Source organism: Dermacentor silvarum, chromosome 7, assembly GCF_013339745.2.
Source record: "Dermacentor silvarum isolate Dsil-2018 chromosome 7, BIME_Dsil_1.4, whole genome shotgun sequence".
In the NCBI taxonomy this organism is placed as follows: domain Eukaryota; kingdom Metazoa; phylum Arthropoda; class Arachnida; order Ixodida; family Ixodidae; genus Dermacentor; species Dermacentor silvarum.
Window position 1 is genome coordinate 105,810,664 of NC_051160.1, and position 18,916 is coordinate 105,829,579.

General features: G+C 42.4%; 1 long non-coding RNA gene across 1 annotated transcript in view; it reads right to left on the reverse strand.

Moving 5' to 3' along the window:
* Positions 1-18,916, reverse strand: part of LOC119458346 (uncharacterized) — a 71,403-nt gene that overhangs the window by 46,800 nt on the left and 5,687 nt on the right. The window contains exons 2-3 of the long non-coding RNA XR_007467986.1: positions 7,428-7,524; positions 2,523-2,699 (exon numbers count right to left, since the gene is read on the reverse strand). This is a non-coding gene — a long non-coding RNA (uncharacterized LOC119458346). The remainder of the gene's footprint in view (positions 1-2,522; positions 2,700-7,427; positions 7,525-18,916) is intronic.

The window sequence follows — 18,916 nt, forward strand, 5'->3', positions numbered from 1 at the left end:
GGGTGTATTGAAGTACCATTACAAGGTCCAATAAACAACACTTGCGAGATGTGTGACGTGCTCTTGCTTAAAATCGGAGGACTTCACTATTAATGTAAGCTTGAATAGGTGTGCTGAAGAACCTGTGTAACGTGTACTTGTTTATTAACAAGTACAATCCATTACCTCACCTGACATTTTTTTTTCACCTCAACATAACTCTTTACTGTAGATTTCTGGACAAACCATTACAGCGACACAACACTGCAGTAAGGTCAGCACGAGTGTTCATGCATGAACACTTGTATTTACAAGAATTGTATTTGCATTATTATACTAAATATGAATATGAGGTGCGTATCTTTTTCAGGGTGCATACTCTCGCAGGTCGTACAAGCTCGTCATCTTGTACGCACTCAGCTCGTAGAAACGAACTCGTTCATAATGTACGAGAATCTCGTTCAGTGACAAGAACACCGATCTCGTACACATGTGTGCGAGAAATGTACGCGATGATTGCTGCGTAGACTGTACGAGGTTCTCGTAGACTCAACCAGTTCTCGCAGACTGAACGAGTTTCTCGCACAGTCTACGGAGCAATAATCGCGTACACTATTTCTCGTACATTCTCGTTCACATTTTTTTCAATAGGGTTATTTGTACATGTGACCGCCTCCTAAATTTGAATTCCGCAGATGGTTTTCAACGAATGTGGTGTGGCTTTCTTTAGCGCACCGTATAAGCTTGCAATCAACTCAGGTGTATATGCCAGCGCACTGCTAATTTACTATGCAGAAGCCCCCGTTCATTAATTCAGCAATACAATTCTTCCAACTAAACTGAACGCTTTAAGAATTCTTGGATCAACATTAGCATCTATAAACGTGTCTTATCGGACAGGCAACATAGTTTTCATGTTACTGGCGTATTCCCTTATTACTAAGTTACCACAAACAAATGGTGCTATGCTGTTTGAATGGAAAGCTTTTATTCATTCATGTTTTATAATACCAACATGTATACATATTTTCATAACTGCATATCCTTCTTTACGCTGGAAAATCGACAATACCAGTGACACATTCCTAAATTCTACTTCTATGACTACAACCAACTCTCCAATGATTACATTTCACCTGCATAAAATATATACTGTTACGCAACGTTCAATTCTAGGTGTCATTTCTAAATATATTATAACGTTTACTAATATTATTTTGCACTTGAAAAAGCGGGATCTGGCATAAAAATCTTTAGGAAAGCGTGACGATACTGTGCTAAGCCTTCGTTTACGGTGACTTCACATATTGTACATTATTGAACAGTGAGACCGTTCCCTAAATCGCTCCCATTACAACATTTACAGCATAAAGCCAAACAATCACCAAGGTTGAGTTCTTTCATCTCGAATGACATTACCTTCTCCCGCGATAATAAAATTCTTTCAATAGTTCACCTAGTTACCAGAACACCAAATGTGCCGTGAATAATAACCCGTTGTTATGAAAACTACGTCCTATGGAAAACGCACGCTCTAAGTGATCGCACGTGCGCGGCGTAATTTTCAGTAGTAGCGTTCTGGACTAACTTGCTAAGGAATTAGTTTTCTGTACAGTTTGGAATGCTTAAGAAAACACTTTCACTGTTTCTAACAGAAAGTTGACCAGGTTATTCACCATGTTTACTACGAATGGTCTGTCTTTGTTTTCACTGAGCAATGTATAAGTTGCATTAGTGTGGCTTCACACTTCTTTTCTTGATTTCAGATTGCAGGTCACCCTGAAGCATTGCTCTATGGTACAACATTCTGTATGTTCAACTCCATATTTAGCACCTCTCCAAACAATAAATATTGTGATTGATTGATGGATTGATTGATTGATTGATTGATAGCGTGTTGCATGTCGTTTTTATGACGTGCATTATGCACAGTCCATTTTTCATCTTTTCCATCCAGAGGAGCACGTTTCTCACTTCACCAGGCAAATCTCTCCAAGATTCTAAAGAAATCCTATGTTTTCATCACAAACGCTAGGAGGTGGAGTGAGTGTATCATATAAGAATAACAAAGAAGGGTTATCGTTTGGGCGAGTTAAGGTTTCATTTCGATGGTCTTCATATTGTGCGCCCACTGAAGAAATAAGGGACGTCGATAAGCTGAAAGAGTGCTCTTTCACTCTGAAGCTGTGTCCTATTCTTGTAGTAAATGTGCGCTCGGAACACCATGAAAATGAAAAGACAAGGCACCTTGCTATGCAGCCAGAAACAAGAGAAACAGGAACTATAATGACAGCAAATGTAGCATCGTGGTGGCTTCTTAAGGAGTCTGCATGGGAAGCCGTAAAGGCATTTTAGAGCAGAATTTACCCGAGCTTCTTCAAAAGTAGTGCCAATGTAACATAATGCCTGCGAGGAGAACACTCTCGCGATAAGTCCCACGCTTTAGGCGCAGTGTGGGAGTGATTCATTTCTTTTTTTTTACCAAGTTCGCATCAAGGCCACTGCAGACGCAATCGAGAGTACGAGCCCACTGATTTACTCACCGCATTCTCTATACGGCACGCATTCCCAGTCCATTCTACGAAACGTTCCAGTTGCGCAGCCGCAAACACATCGCCTTGTCTTTTTCTTGCAATATGTCGCAGGAACTCCGGGGCACAAATCTTCCGGCACATTATAGTCATAGCATATCACTTTCCATTCATTGGCTCGCCAGCATTCTTGTCAAAAGGGATAAAAAAACGCATACATTGTGTTATTAAGCTTTACTTGCACCTCTTGTAATATCTAATTCCCCGAACTGTAATGCTAGAATGGCCAAATTTGGCGGACTGAAACGTCGGACGGGAAAGAATCCAGATAATTTTGGAATTAAGGAGCGTTACATTTGGCCTACTGCCTTGGTTTTCGGTTTTATTTATTTCATATACAGTTTTTACTTGACATAGTTGTATTTTGTTGTTCCGAGTGGAAACATTTCCGATCATGATACATATTTGCGGATTTCACGCTCAAGCGCCTATTGCCTTTTAAATGCGGAGCATTTCTTGGCCAACATTTGCTACTTTGACAGAATTTATCTTTCTATCAAGCCGCCTACGACTTCGTGCTCTCGTTGTCCTTTCGTTACCTTGGTATGTACCAAAATTGGCATACTATGACAAGAGTATATGGCGAACATAAATAAATGTCATGACATGAATGTGATGACATGCGTGTCATGTAGGTCGTGAAACAGCCGTCTATGTCTTGGTGCCCTCGTGGTCGTCTCGTTAACTTCGTACGTACCAAAACTGGCATAGTATAACAGGAGTGTATGACGAACATAAGTGATCTGTCATGACATAAATGTCATGACATGCGTGTCATGTAGGTGATGACAATGACCCTGCGAAAAACATTAACACTCAAAAACCAGTGAAATGGGTTTCGACGTGGGTACTAAGTGAAGGAAACACTAAAGGATACTGGTAGAACTCATAGTCATGAGCATGACTCAGCAAAAAATAACAATGACTGAGAGAAAAAAGATTAAGAGCCAAAAACCACTGGAATGGGTTCGGACGTGGGCACTAAGTGAAGGAAACACTAAAGGATGCTGGTAGAAGTCAAAGTCATGAACATGACTCAGCAAAAAAGATAATGACTCAGCGAAAAAAGATTAACAGTCAAAAACCACTGGAATGGGTTCGGACATGCGCACTAAGTGAAGGAAACACTAAAAGATGCTGGTAGAAGTCAGTTATGAGCATGACTCAGCGAAAATGACAATGACTTAGCGAAAACACAATAACACTCAAAAGCCACTGAAATGGGTTCTGACGTGGGTACTAAGGGAAGGAAACACTAAAGGGTGATGGTAGAAGTCATATTCATGTGCATGACTCAGCAAAAATGACAATGACTCAGCAAAAAAAAAAATTATAACACTCAAAAACCACTGCAATAGGTTCGGACATGTGTACTAAGTGAAGGAAACACTACAGGCTGCTGGTAGAAGGTATATTCATGAACATGACTCAGCAAAAATGACAATGACTCAGCGCAAAAAGATTACCACTCAAAAACCATTGGAATGGGTTCGGATATGGGCACTAAGTGAAGGAAACACTTAAGGATGATGGTAGAAATCATGGTCATGACCATGGCTGAGCAAAAATGACAATGGCTCAACAAAAAAATGACACTCAAAAAACACTGAAATGAGTTCGGACGTTCGTACTAAGTGAAGGAAACACTAAAGAATGGTGGTAGAAGTCATTGTCATGAGCATGACTAAGGCTTTCACCTTTAGGTCTCTTAGGTGTAGCTAAAGAGACTCCTGGGGTGCTATAACGTAAAATGATTCCAAACTGTTTTGATTCCAAATTCCTGACGTCAAATTTACGTAACCACCTGACGCAAGCATCGGGCGGTGACCCGCAGCGTTGTCTGAACAACCCAATCACACACTCTCCTCTTTAAAGGAGGTCACCTTTGTTCGCTTTCAAAACCAATAGCTTTGTCTACACTCCGTGGTTTTTCTTATGTAATTGGCTGACAAGAGGCGAGGAGCCCGCTCTAGTGGATAGGGTTTCGATGGGGCCGAGCCAGCACAGTGAACATAGATAACCGCACGAAGAGGGTGGTGCCGGCTTCTCCGATTTGGTCCGCTTCGCCTTACTTAGCTTGCGGTGGCTGTTCGAAAATCGCGGCGGCGCGCGACGGAAGGATAAGAATGCCGCTAAAACGGATCTTCAGCAAAGAAGAGTTGGCAGAGTGATGCAGTATGCATGCCGAAAGAGCTCGATAACATTTTACTGCCACGCAAAAAGGTTTATCATGCGCAAAACTATACATGCTCACCGGCAGGTGCGAGTAGGGAGGGCCTGAGCGATCGGCGGGCAGCCATCTTCTATTCCTTTCGGAACGGGGCAGTCTGTGGCTATTCGGAAAAAAATTCAGTTTTGTTCGGCATATTAATGCATTTTTTTCGCGTACACGTCACTTTGACGTGGTGAGCTTTCGCGGTTTTGTGACGTCGCGTGACAGACAGGCGAAGTGGGCGTAGCCAGAAAACATTGGACCAATAGCAGAGGGCTAATGGTGAAAAGGCGTCGAATCAGGAATCATTGTTTTTCTTTTATGTGGTTTATTCATGCATAATCAGTGTGTACACGTTATATGAGATGCGGAGCTATCGCGGATTCCCTGACGTCGCGTGACAGACAGGCGAAGTTGGGAGCGGCCCGATAATGTTTTGACCAATTGTGAAGGCTGATTGTAGAAATTGGAATTAAAACAGTTTGGAATCATTTTACGTTATAGCGTCCTTGAGATATGCGTGTCATGACATGCGTGCCATGTAGGTCATGTAGGCCTACGTCTTGGTGCTCTCATGGTCGTTTCGTTAACTTGGTAGGTTCCCAGCGCACTGCTTCGCATAACATCAATTCCCACAGGGCGTGGGATGTGCTGGCTTTTTTTTTATATTTAGATGACAAAACGGAGACGCTGGAGAACGAATGTTGGGGAGGCGCCTCCCCCTCTTTTTCTTCTGCTTCATTATTGAATGTAAAATGTGGGAGGTTCATTCACAGTTAGAGGCGGCTCTACCATCATCACAGGTAGGAAAAACAAAAGAAAGAAAAAGATAAGGAAAATACAAAACAATTTCAAAAGTGCATAGCAATATGGCTAAACACAAACAGAGCAAGTCCCTGCATCATCGAAGAACACCCGCTGCGGTAGCTATAATGTTGCAGTGCTAAGCACGACGTCGCGGGATCAAATCCGGGCCGCGGCGGCCGCATTTTGATGAGGGCGAAATGCAAGAAGGCCTGTGTCCCGTACATTGCGAGCACGTTCAAGTACCCCTGGTGGTTAAAATTAATCGGGTGTCCCCCACTACTGCGTTCATCATAATCAATTCGTGGTTGTGGCATGTAAAACTCCACAATTAAAGCATTCAGTCATGTAAGAATGGAATAATAAAGGTAAAAGACTACAAGAACAAAGGCATAGGTGGTTAATAGGGGAAAATTAAAATAATATTAACTACTTTTCACAAGGTATTCATGAACACGCCTCATCTCTCAAGGACATTTTTTTTCCACATACGCTGCACAGCGCACTTATACACGTAAATCAGGTGGCCGTGTACATCTGACATGCGCAAATTGTCTTAGCAAACGATCATCTCGCTGTTAAAGAAAACTTGGTACAAAGTAAATTTGTTAAACCTACAGTGTTCGGTCAACAGGCCTTCTTCCGCCACCAGCCAAATTGCTGAAATCGATAAACAAATGTTTATTTTTGTTCGTTGTTACCGTAATTTGTGATGGGAAAACTAGCACTGCGTCTTAGAACGTCCCGTACAGTGTTTTTGAACACGCCAAGTCTTGCACAAATAATGTTTTACTCCTAGCGCCTGAATAACGAAAAGTATTACGTGATTACGCGTCCACTCACGCCTACCAGCGTGCTCCATAATATAGGCTTGATGGCTTTACGTGAAGATGCGGCTCTTCATACAGGAACTCATTGTATCATAAATGTAGGATAAGGAATGCAGAGCATCAAGGACATTTTTTTAGTATGATTGTGTCTGAAGAGCAACACTCCCGTTTCTATCAGTATATGTGTGTGTGCAGCAATGAAGAAAAAAAATGGCAGGGTGGGGGTAGTTCAGTTATCTACATCTACATCTAGTTGGGTGTCAGATAGGACGCTAATTATGTGGAAAGAATAAACTTTTTTAGTGTTGCATGCGACATAGGCGGAAGATCTTGCTTACGCAAGGTAGAGTGTAAATTGAAGGATTGCGGGGGAAAAGAAAAAAAACCATAGCAGGAACATCAGTTCTTTTATTGTAATATCGGTGCACCATTGGAGGTCATCAATTGGTTACTAGACAAAGTGGTATTCGACTAGCAAGCTAAATCCATGTACGAGAAAGTATCTACAACCAAGATTGAGGGAGACTTTCCTTTTGGCCATAATGTGCTTCCTTTTTGGAACGTGAATTCATGAAGCTGTTCAGTATAACTGTGTTCGTCTCCGCGTGGTCTCTTCAGACCAACTAAAAGAATTAATTAATTGTTTCGAAGTATTTTGCGCATTCGTAGTTGTTTTGTAAACTCTTATTGAGCACGAATGCCTAACTTGCTCTTTGGGAATAATATCTGAACGCGTAATTAAATAATTGAATAAATGGATATAGCAGCATCACTGAAATGCATATCGACGTCATCCACTTGCAACTGATGTCAGCTACGTGTAAGGGCGTATAATACCGATAAACTTGCGCGGAGTCATGGATATAAATTATATTGTTAAAGAGTTGTGATAAGTGGTACATTTCTTTTTGAATATTTTTACGGGGAAGTTGTGCTCAGAACTGAAAAAAAATGTTCTCTAAAGTACAAGAACAAGCAAAGTGCAATGCCTTAGCAAAATACTTAACTTACCGTCACAAATTGATGACACACAGCTTGCCGTCACAATAAACAGGGCACCCTGCCGTATATTCATTTTACTTCACTCTATGCGTCGTAGCCGTCGACTCTACAAAAGGGTTTTTCATGCAAAAGTTGCCACAAATTATGATGCATTAGCTTCATGAAAAATACGCAGTTATAGAAAATCATAGCATTGTATACTCTGATCTACAGAAAAATTTTATTTGGTTGTTTCATTTTCGGATGGATAGTTAGCGTAATTGTAGAACTTTCTTTGGAAGCCGACGTAAATGTATTTAACTGCTGGCTGTCTTCCTCTCGTCAAAGCAATGTGTAAGCTGTTCTAGCGGCAATAATTCTTGCGGTAATACAACTTTTTTTTTCCGGAAGGAAAGACAGTTGTTAGCTGCCGATTGAGAACTTTTGCGTATGAGGACAACATCTATGAAGATTATTTTGTCTTTCCTTTAACCTTACACGTGTATTCTAGAGCAAGAAGAAGCAGACAGTAGGAAAACGTAGTCGATAAGGCATATTTATTTATTTATTTATTTATTTATTTATTTATTTACTTGTTTATTTATTTTATTTGTTTATTTACGTATACCTTACACGCCTCAACAGAGACATTGTGCAAGGGAGGTCAAATAGAAAGGTCTATACAAAGTGGGATAACAATAAAAAAAATCGTTGTCGCAGTTTCGCCTGAAAGGCGAAGCATCAATTGCGATAGCAAACTTGTAGAGAGCTATACGGAGTAATGATATTAGCTTTATCAGCTGTATAAACTTGGGCATGCAGCAGCATCGGCAACACGCAGAACTGTTGTCGACGCCATCGGCGTTTTGCCCGCGTTCGCTCAAAATGCGTGCGGCGTTGGTGACTGTTGCCGGAGCCTTTGATATAAATAGGCACTTCGTGCCGCAGCTAAACGTCGCCTCCCTTCCCTCCCCCTCCCCCACGGCCTCTCGCGCGTCGGAAGAAGGCGCGTTTGCTCTACATATATGGTGATTGTAAAGGAGAAAAGAGACGCCTACTTCTGCAGCCCTTAAGCGAGCACGGCGCAGAACGCGCGTTTGTTCTCCGCCGTGCGTTCACTCCCCGTGAAAGACGCGCCCCTCGCGCCCTTTCACTCGCACATACAGCGTTCGGCGCGCGGCGACGATTTCTTCTCCAAATGACGTCATACGAAACCTCACGGCGACGGCGACGGCGACTCCGACGGCAGAAATCTGCTTTTGAGTGTCCATATAATTGCTATCGCAATAATAACAGCTAGATAGAGGTAAGTACAAAACTAGTGATCTCAGATATTAGATTGCAAGACACTACGATTCGGAAGAATTTATATGAAGTCAACAGAACTATGCATCGTTGAACACAATAAGGGAAATGCACAAAGTTTTGTACATATGCCAAATAACATTGAAAAACAAATGGAGGTGGTGAGTGTCATCAATGAAGCAATGCATCGATGGGTTTTTAACGGGCGAAGTGAAGTTCGAATTTCAACTGGGTTACACTGAACTGATGATTATATTTCCGCGAAATAAAAGGACAAGCTCTGTTCAGGATGGCTTCCAACTTGTCTAATAAGTATTTTTGATGAGGTGACCAGATGGATGAAGTGTACGCTAACTGCGGTCTGACAAATCTTGTTAACGCACGTGTGGGGTCGTGTTTTGTAGGTTGCGGAGAAGAAAGCTTGATGATCTGGAAGCATTAGCAGAAATGGAGGTTATATGATAAACCCAAGAAAGATTTGGTGTGAGGTTGACGCCTAGGTGCTTATTCCGTGTGGTCCTAGCCAATGTATTGTTATTATTGTTGTAAGGAAAATGGGAAACAGCTATATTTTTTAGGCTATCCTTCCATGATAGAAAAACAAAAAATAGTGCCAGAAAACGTCGTGAAAACGGAAAACGATGGGCAAAATTTTTTTTATAACGTTGCGTCAGGCTCAGGTGAAGTTGCGCTTTATGGCAACGTTTTGGTTAGGATGTTTAGTTCATGGGAATATAATGGACGTTCCATTCCCCTTTGATTTCGAAAAAAACGGATGACGATGGTATATGGAAAGGCGGGTGGTACTAATTCGACAGCTCGACTGGATACGTTTAGCCCGTTACAGGATGAACAGAAAACCATTTCGGGATGTTAGGGGACCAATGCTAAATGATTCGACAAATTTTGTATTTATCTAAGTTCAAGCTTGTTAAAAAATCATGTCCAATTTGATGGTTTGTCATCAGCAAGGTTAACTGACTGCAATGACATGCGTATTTCTGCTAAAGCGCAGAGAAATGCGAAACATCAACGGTGACCTGCACTAACTGACATTTCCGGCCTGCAGAACAATATGCCATAAAAAATGTGAACGATGCCTAAGCTTCTCCTTTAAGAGTTAGCAGTCATGGATTCAACGATCCATGACTGCTCACGCTTCCCGGCACCTGCAGCCAGAGGCATAGCAAGGGGGGGGGGGGGTGCTGATGGGGCTTCAGCCCCTCCCCCCCCCCCGAATTTTTTTCGTTCTGTCATGCACTGCCGACCAAAACAACCACCGGCGCCAGGAATAATTTTGGATTTTCTCTACATTGTCTGTTTCATGCTCGAAACGACATTTCGGCACGAACATTGCGAACTCGGGCTGGATTTCATGGCAACGCCCTTGCACCTGGAGTCACGTAACGCAAGAAGCCCTTCCGAGCACAAACTTTCAAGTGCTTTTCGATAGCGAGCGGGCGGGTTGCGGCATCTCGCAGCGGCCGCGGAATCGACGGAGTGCATGGATTTCCATTACGAAACTTTATGGGTATAAAGTTCTCATAAACCTTTTACGCGAAAGGTGCACAGACATTTCCAAAGGCGTGCTTTAAAAGATTTTCAATTCTGAAACTTTATGGGGTTAGTGTTCTTATAAACTTGAGCAAACATTCATGCACTGGTGCCCTCGTGTCCAAGCCGTTCCAGAAATGGAAGCACGCGCTCGCGATCTTCCACACACACGAAAATACTAAATATCACCGTGACTGTCAGCTAGCAGCTGATAATTTTCTCCAAACATTTTCAGGAAGCGTGCCCAATGTGATCGACCAGCTGGACCAGGGCAAGAAAAGTAAAATATGAGAAAACAGAAGAAAGTAAACGGCCTATTATTCAGGAATTTCTTTTTCTTTTGCAGGCGACAAGGTCTGGCTCTCCGTGGCCGCAGGGACAGTGGCCCTATGAATTTAAGCATAGCCCTGCTGAAAAATACAAGTATTTTCAGAGCGCTTCTTCGCGTGCGAGCTGATTGTGGAGATACATATCTGAAGAACCATTTGGAAAGTTGGTCCAGTAATGCCTCGTATGCCCAGATCCACAAAACCAAATTATAGAAATTTGTGGTGAAACTATCAAAGAAAGCCTAGATGCAAAAGCAGGATGCTTCTCCATACTTCCTGACAAAACGACGGACATCGCTCGAAGCGAACAGCCTACTGCTTGTGCAAGGCACCTAAACAAGTACACCAACGACATCGAGGGAGTGATCTAGGTTTTAGCACCGGAGTTGGTGCCCACATCTCATTGCGACTGCAGGCTCTATGTAAATCTGTAAATACTGCTGCAGATTCTGGTCACCCTTCCAGTGACCACTGCCAGCACAGAGAGAATGTTTTAACAAGAGTTGGCTAAAAAACTACTTGCGCTCTACAATGTCTGTGGAACGCATGGTTAGGCTGGCGCTTCTATACACCTACAGCGACGTCGGCATCCACGTGTCCGAAGTCATTGACCGCTTCGCTCAACTTCCCCGCCGAGAGAAGTTTTTCTTTAGATAGCGAAGCAGCAAAATAGAATGCAAGTAAAAAGCTTTGTTCCTTCAGGTCCATAAGCTCTTAATTATGAAAACTTATGACTGTTAATTAGCCTTTAAAACCGCAGAAATTTTCGCCGTTTATTCAAGCAGTTAGCATCATGATCAAAAATATCATGCTAATAGGAAAATTGCGAGGACATCAATAACCAATTTTGACCCTACCTTGCTCATTGAAAGCCCGGCCCACGAGGCGTTTGCCTAAAACACACTCGGATATTGGATGGTTCAACTTGCCGCATCAACTGTGGCTTTCGTGTATCCTTTTCTTTCCTTTTAATCTACCTGATTTTATGTGTTTTTTTTTAAACGAAGCAATAGCCTTCTTTGATTTTGGGTGCAGAATAATTGTTGGCGCTGTGCAGGCAGTTAAATTAAACATTTTCGTACTGATTTCTGTATTATTTTTCTATTATTCCACCCATACGGTGCTGTCGCGACCGCCGCATGGCCCGAGTACATATCGGCGATCATAGTTTTTGTTCTTTCCTGGATCGTCTGTCTTTCTGTGCGCAAAGTTTACTCTCTGTGACTGCGCAACATGTTTATTTGTCTTGTTTGATGCATTATATACAGTGACGTTTGCCTAAATACGCAGATTTATTGCAGACTTATACGTATTGTAATGAAGCTTCATTACAGTATCTTTAAATATCTTGTTGCGAGGTTTTGTTATACAAGCAGTGAACTTTGTTCCCAGCGACTCTTTTTGGCCCTTTAGCGAGTTGTAGCTACGCATTTGTATATTCCATTATATCTTCACACTTCTAATATATATTTTGCAGAACTGCTACTTTTTCTTTGTACTCACTGTTCCGAGTATAATCTCTGTGTAATTACAATACACGACCGGTTACAGCTGCTCCTGCGCAATCTATTGCAACGAGGGACAGCGTCATTGAGGTTTTTTCCTGGCCGTTGTATATGTACCAAAATGTAAACAAGGTTCTTGTATGACGAAGGTTCATAAAAAATTGTCCTCAACTTATTTATTTTATTGCCTTTACGTTTTTCATATCAGCTGCATCCACTTTGCTGGTTTCGAACTGATATAGCTCTAAAGTTAATGTGATATATTCTTTGCTTAAACAATTGACAAAAAAAAACGCGGAAGCAGTGATATCAGTGATTTCTGCCAGAATTTTTGGGGCATACAAATATATTGTTTTAAGAAAGAATACGTATTTTCCTCGACAGTGCATAGGGTTCAATAATTCCTGTGCAGCATCAGCATCATTCGTTTGCAGCAGAATAACAATGGCAATTGGCCATGCCGTTATTATTCATGCATTTGATCCCTCGAAAAATTCTACAAGGAGGATGCCGCGCTGCAACCTGAGCCCCCCCCCCCGGAACAAAATTTCTGACTACGCCACTGCCTGCAGCTTATGTAGCCGTAATGTTTACCGGGAAACGCTGGCGACGAACGCTATCCATGAAGGGGAGCTTTCTGCTTGAAACACGGCCTCTTGCGTGGGCCGATCCTGTACGTAATAGCCATTCGCGCCTAAAGATTACGTCGTTTTCAGGTTTCGGTTATTGTTTGGCACTTTAATATTTCAGTCTTGGAAGAGTTAACATAAGAGGCATGCGCTGTCGGTTTTTTTTTTCATTATTTAGGGCGTTTATTTGTGGGCTGTCGTTCTCAATATTTCCAGGAATATCTTTGTCAAGAATGTTAGACAAGGTATGAGCAACTTTAGTGATCGAACGGTGTGGCAATATAACCTGCATATACCGTACGTCACATAGCAAGAGAGAGAGAGAGAAATTTAATGATGCGAAATGCAGAGAGGTTGGCCTGTGGTAAATTCCTCTAGCCCGCTACTCAGCGTTTGGATGAGGAAGAGGGAAAGAAAGAGGGAAGAGGCGCATGATGGGTGACGATGACGAGAGAAGGGGGATGTAAAACATAAGGCAGGCAATTTGGCATGCAAAGCGTGGCATCTATGTATACCTGAATATATACGCAAATTTTTGCTCACTGACAACGACGCCGACACCAGATTTTCTGCGACACGGTGTCTTTAACACTGTCGCGTTAATATGCACCCTTAAGAGAAACCTTTAGCTCAGGTACTCCTTCCTAAATACATGTAAAATGAGAATTTGTTTTTCTCGGCAACCATTGCACCAAATTTGACGAGTTTTGTTGCATATAAATGAAAATCTTAAAATCTAGTGACTGTTGGTTTTGAATTTTTATTTAGGTTTTATATTTTTTATTCAATATTGGCCAAGATCGCAAATTTTTAGACAACAAAACTATCAACTCTACAACTCTAACTCAGCAATGAGAAATGATATCACAATTCAGTACATTGTATCTAATAGTACATCTAAATCGGCCCAAATTGATATATTACACATGGATCTCAAAAAAAAATTTGATGTAATATGGAAATACAGCTTCTGCGGAACCCTTGTACACAGCGTAATGAATTCACGTAAAATATAAATTGACATATCGATTTTGTCCGCTTTCAATCATTTATTGATTCCGTTTTAAAAACCTCGTTAGTTGCTTTTGATGCAGAGCTATTAATTTGTAAACTTAGTGCTTCTATTTTTTTAACATTGAAATTTTTGAAACCTCTTTTTAATAGAACTGTCAGCCCGTCCACTGGGGTGGAGATGGAAGACCAGCGAAGTTGTACTATGGTGTGAATTTTGTATTTACCATTATGGGTATTAAGATGTGATGGCGTATTTGGTTATTTGAACCAATTAGGAACGCGAAATATATATTATCCAGTGCTTTTCATTTATTTAGTGACCACAGGGACCATGGCCTTATGGTCGCTATGGTACACCGCCCTAAGGCGTACGGCAGAGGTTGGCACGTTCTTCATAAGCACGTCACCAACACCGCGCGCGTTCGGTGCGAACGTGGGCAAAACGCCGCCGGCGTTGACAACAGTTCTGCGCGTTGCTGGTGCTGCTACATGTCAAAGTTTATACAGCTCCTCAGAATTTTGCGAACGACAGCCCATAAATGATGATGACAGCCCATAAATAATTTTGATAAATGACAGCCACGATCATCGGACACTGGGCGCTTAACAGCTTCGCTGTAAAATTCAGGCCCTAAATCCAAATTTCGCTTCCTGAGGTCACTAGAATTTACCTTCTCTCTCAAATAGAACAAATATCATTATAATTGGTCTAAGGGTTGTCTCAGAAAACGTGTTTCTGCGTTTTACAAGTATTTGAATAGGCCGCATCGGAGTTAGGCCCGAGCTAAAGCTTCCTCTTGAGTTGACCTTGAAACGATTTAGACAATTTAGTGCAAACGTACTGAGTCGTTAGAGTGGGTCTTTCTTATCATTCATTGACGTATCTAAGCGCTCCACATCAAGCGTGTAATGACCAGTGACCACAGCCCACATCAAGCGGTGTTTCAGTGACCACAGCTCGCCTGTGGTCACTGATACACCGGACACGCTCGGCGCTGCAACAGAACACTCGCAACGCACGCTGCTTGATCACTCTCGCTGGGAATCGACGGCCAGGCGGCTAGCGGAGAGGCTGTAGAGCCTTCGTGCGCTGGCTCCAAGACAACCGGAAGTAGACGACATGACTCCCCAACATAACGTAGAGCCAGCGAAGGCGGAGCTTAGCCCCAATCACTCGGCGAAAGAGTTGAGGAGAAAATGCACGTTAAGGAGGAGGGCAACTTGTAATCGTCCGTAGCTCCCTTAATATGAGACGCTTCACTTAAATTGTGACGCGAATGTTTTACTGTAGCTGTACCCTACGCGTAGACAAAATTTGTCCCAACCGTTTCAGGGACCCTTTTAGTACGCTTTTCGTTTGTCCCATAACAAACTAGCATATAAATACATGTCGAAACGAAACAAATGGGTGCTTGTGGTGACTGCAATGAATTAAAATCGTCTACATTGTGATAAAATGTGAGGCGAGAATTACACCGCACCATACAGGGTGTCCCAACTATTATGCAACAAATTTTAAGAATATGCAAGTGCCACGTAGATGGACAGAACCAAGGTAATGTTTGCCAACGCTTGGAGATGCAGAGTTTTTTTTGCATTCCGCCTAATTATATTATTCGGCCTAATTAATTATTCAACTTCTCAAATATCATAATTATATGAAAAGTGTTAACGGGAAATACTGCAGGCCACACGAAAAACTCCCGACACAGCACTCTGTTGCTCAATACGTGCTGCATAAAAGTGTTTTTCGGAGTAGAAAGAAGCCCGCGAATACACGCAAAAATTGCAGCACGAATGGCCAATCGGGGCACTTTGCGTGTATTGCTTGCGTGTATTGTGCTGAAAGCGGGTCAATTGCTATGGAATGCATTTACTGGTATCTTACTAGTAATTGACATATTTTAACACGAAAGTGTTTTATGCCGGGGTCCACCAAGACTTCACTGACGTATTTCCGTCACGGAAATACGTCAGCTTACAATGTACACGAACATAATACAAAGAAAGAAACCAGAAGAAAAAGTTCCACAAACATGCAAAATTTGGAAATCGAACCCACGACCTCTCGGTCCGCGACGATAGATCGCCGAGCGTTTAACCCATTGCGCCACAAACGCATTTGCAGAGAGCTACACAGACGCGCCTTATATATCTAACACTCCTCCGTGTACCCGCGCTCTTGCTCGGGGCGGTGCCGCCGCCTACGAGCAGAAAAGAGAAGTACTGCATTATGACACTAACGCGCACCGACAGTGAACGCTTCGGTGGTCTCAGCACTACGACGCCTCGATGCCAGCATTCGAAGAGACGCTGGCATCAAGAAGCACTACCAACGCCACCTAGGTGGCGTTCACCGTACTCAGCACAGCGGAGCGTGGCCTCCGCAATTAGCTCTGAAAATGTTTCTGAAGTTGATCGCGGAGGCTGCAATTACAACGCGCTGTACGCGCTGATTTGACTCGGTGACGATTCAGTTACGTGCTTTGTCTTGCGCGTTGTATTAGTGTGTCAGTTACGTGCTTCGTCTTTCGCGTTGTGCTAGCGTGTGCAGCGTAGTGCAGCTTCCATATGCACGACGGTTGCTCATGGTCATCGACGTTGGTAGTCGTGATGGAGGAGACGTGCCACCAGGCGTCAGCGTGGGTGCATCAACGCCTAAGGGCGCTTTAGCCACAAAACACCAATAGACATTATATATCAATGTGCAATAAACATTACACTACTTCTGTGAAGACACGTTTCACTTTCGTGTTCTATACCGATTCCTATATAAGAGGGATCAACCACATTTTTTATTGTTACTTCTCACTTGCTGCGTCGTATTTGCGTTCAGACTACAACATCGTGACCGATGTACCCTGTAGTAAATTTGATTCATCGCCATCAATTCGTCAACCTGCTAGTGAGGCCTCACCTTTTTCGAAGAATCTTACGCAGAAACACAAATAAACAGTAGTTCACGCTAGTTGTATTATTCAACCCTAGTTCTATGGTTTCTTTGTTTCTTTTTTGTTTTTGTTCTGTTTTTATAGAACCAGCGCGGATTATATGGCTGGCAGTGCTAGGGCAGTGCGCACCTTCCGATCCCAGTCAGCATTTGTTAGCTGACGTAGATATCTATAAGTGGAAAACAATCCCAACGCAGCAGCACCAACAGCACCGTTCAAACGTCTCTCGGTTTCCGCAGTAGAGGTTAGGATAAGCAAGGCTCCATTCCCCTGTTTGATGAGAATGTAGGCCCCTGGGCTTCTTTTCGTTCATTTTTTTAGCAATAAGTTCTCGAAATAAAACGAACAACTAACTAAAACAGGAGCGAAACTAGAGAAGCAGATATCAGCGCTACTCTATAACAGTTATTAACCCTTTTTAGGCTATATGAATTAAAACATCTTGGCATTTAGGTTTAGTGTTTATACATGAACCGTATTGGTATTTAGGCATTAGGTACAAATCTGTGATGCGATAGAAAATGGCACAATGTCACATGCTATCGTTTCTGCTTGGTGAAATGCAAAGAAGTTCAAAAGATATGACAGAAAAGATACGGGACTAGTTAAAACTGATTTCATGTTGCGAACTTCAAAAAAAGCGATGTAATTTTCAATATTTTACAGATGCCTTGCTGATTACGATGGTAAAACTTAAGTTAGCACACTCAATTATTCATTGAATTGGTTCACAGGTAATAGGAAATCAACGTCGAGTGCAACGTCTAAAAATCTAACTGCCAAGATGTCAAGAAATTGACAGAACTCAGCCCTCATGTCTAAGTAAGCTAAGATTTCCGAGTTTTGAGAATGGTGCATTGAAAACTAGTACATGCTTTGTCCAATCTGTAGGTCTCTTTTTTTTTGAGAAATACGACGTTTGTATGGTTTCAGGTCGTTCCTTCTCTTTCTGTTTCGCAGCTGCCAAGGTCTAAGAGGGGAGACCATTCACAACTCAGAGAAAGGGTCTTCTGCATTCTCTATGATATACGTGACGTCTGACGACGTCAATCACATATTTCTTATGGGTGAGTAGTGCAGAGTACTTTTGTCCGAGTAACTGCGAAATGCAAATCGTTTTGCTACGGACGACGTACAAAGTGCCCCTCACCTTGCGCTACAGAATGAAGGTGGCGTGCTTACAGACGGTTTGCATTGGGTACAACCGACAACATGTTAGGTGCGACCGCGGACGCTGCCACTTCAATTTCGTAGACAGCGACATTAGTTGCATAGGATTTTCGATTAGCAAGCCGTCTGTTGCGGTAAAGATTTACAAGGAAATTCAGAACCTTGGTGTGCGTTGTGCTCGGCGCTTCCCTGTGGTGACGTCTTTCCGCATTACGATCAGTCTACCATTGAGCATTTTCTGTTTGGAAAAAAAAACTAAATCCCTGGCCTTGTAGGAAGCAAACTTGACTATGGCAGGCCGAGTCTCGCTTGCTGAAAATCGGGCTATTGTGTGCACACGAACAATGGTTTCAGTGGATAAAGAAATCTTGAGCAAAGAATTCAGCAACATTAAAATTTCTTGTTATGATTGCGGCAATTTTTTCGACGTACTGTCTGGAACTTTAAGAAAGTATTGAGAGAGTGCTATTGATCCCCATCTAACTGGAGTAGACTTTGTGAGGAATTACATGATATACTCAACGAGGACTGATCACTGTCAGGACAGATCACTGTTCTTTTCAATAGCGTGTATGTTCTACTACTTGGTGATTTTAACTTTTGAAATATTGGGTAGCGAAATTCAATTCTATTTCCTGACAGATCTCCTGCTGAATCAAGTCACTTTATTTGCTTTTGTAAAGACTTTGGACTGACACAAATCGTCAATTTTAAGCACGTGTAACAGCCACCACATCAGCGCTTCGTTGCCTAATCCTAACTACGTCCCCCGATGTTATTTCTTCGATTACACCTATTCCAGGTCTCACCGATCACACGGTAGTTCTTTCTGTACTCTCGTTGCCAGTTTCCAGGGTATGAAAGCGCTTACAAATATCCAAGACGATAGCAAGGCCGACTTCGATGCCAATAAAATCAACCCGTCCTATTATTTTACTTTATTTTTACGGTTCCTATTGGAACCGGACAGTCGAAGAGAACTGGCTCCTGTTAAAGAGAACGTTTTACAATTAACATACAAATATACTACCACTAGAAAAGTACACTCGAGCAAAAATGTCC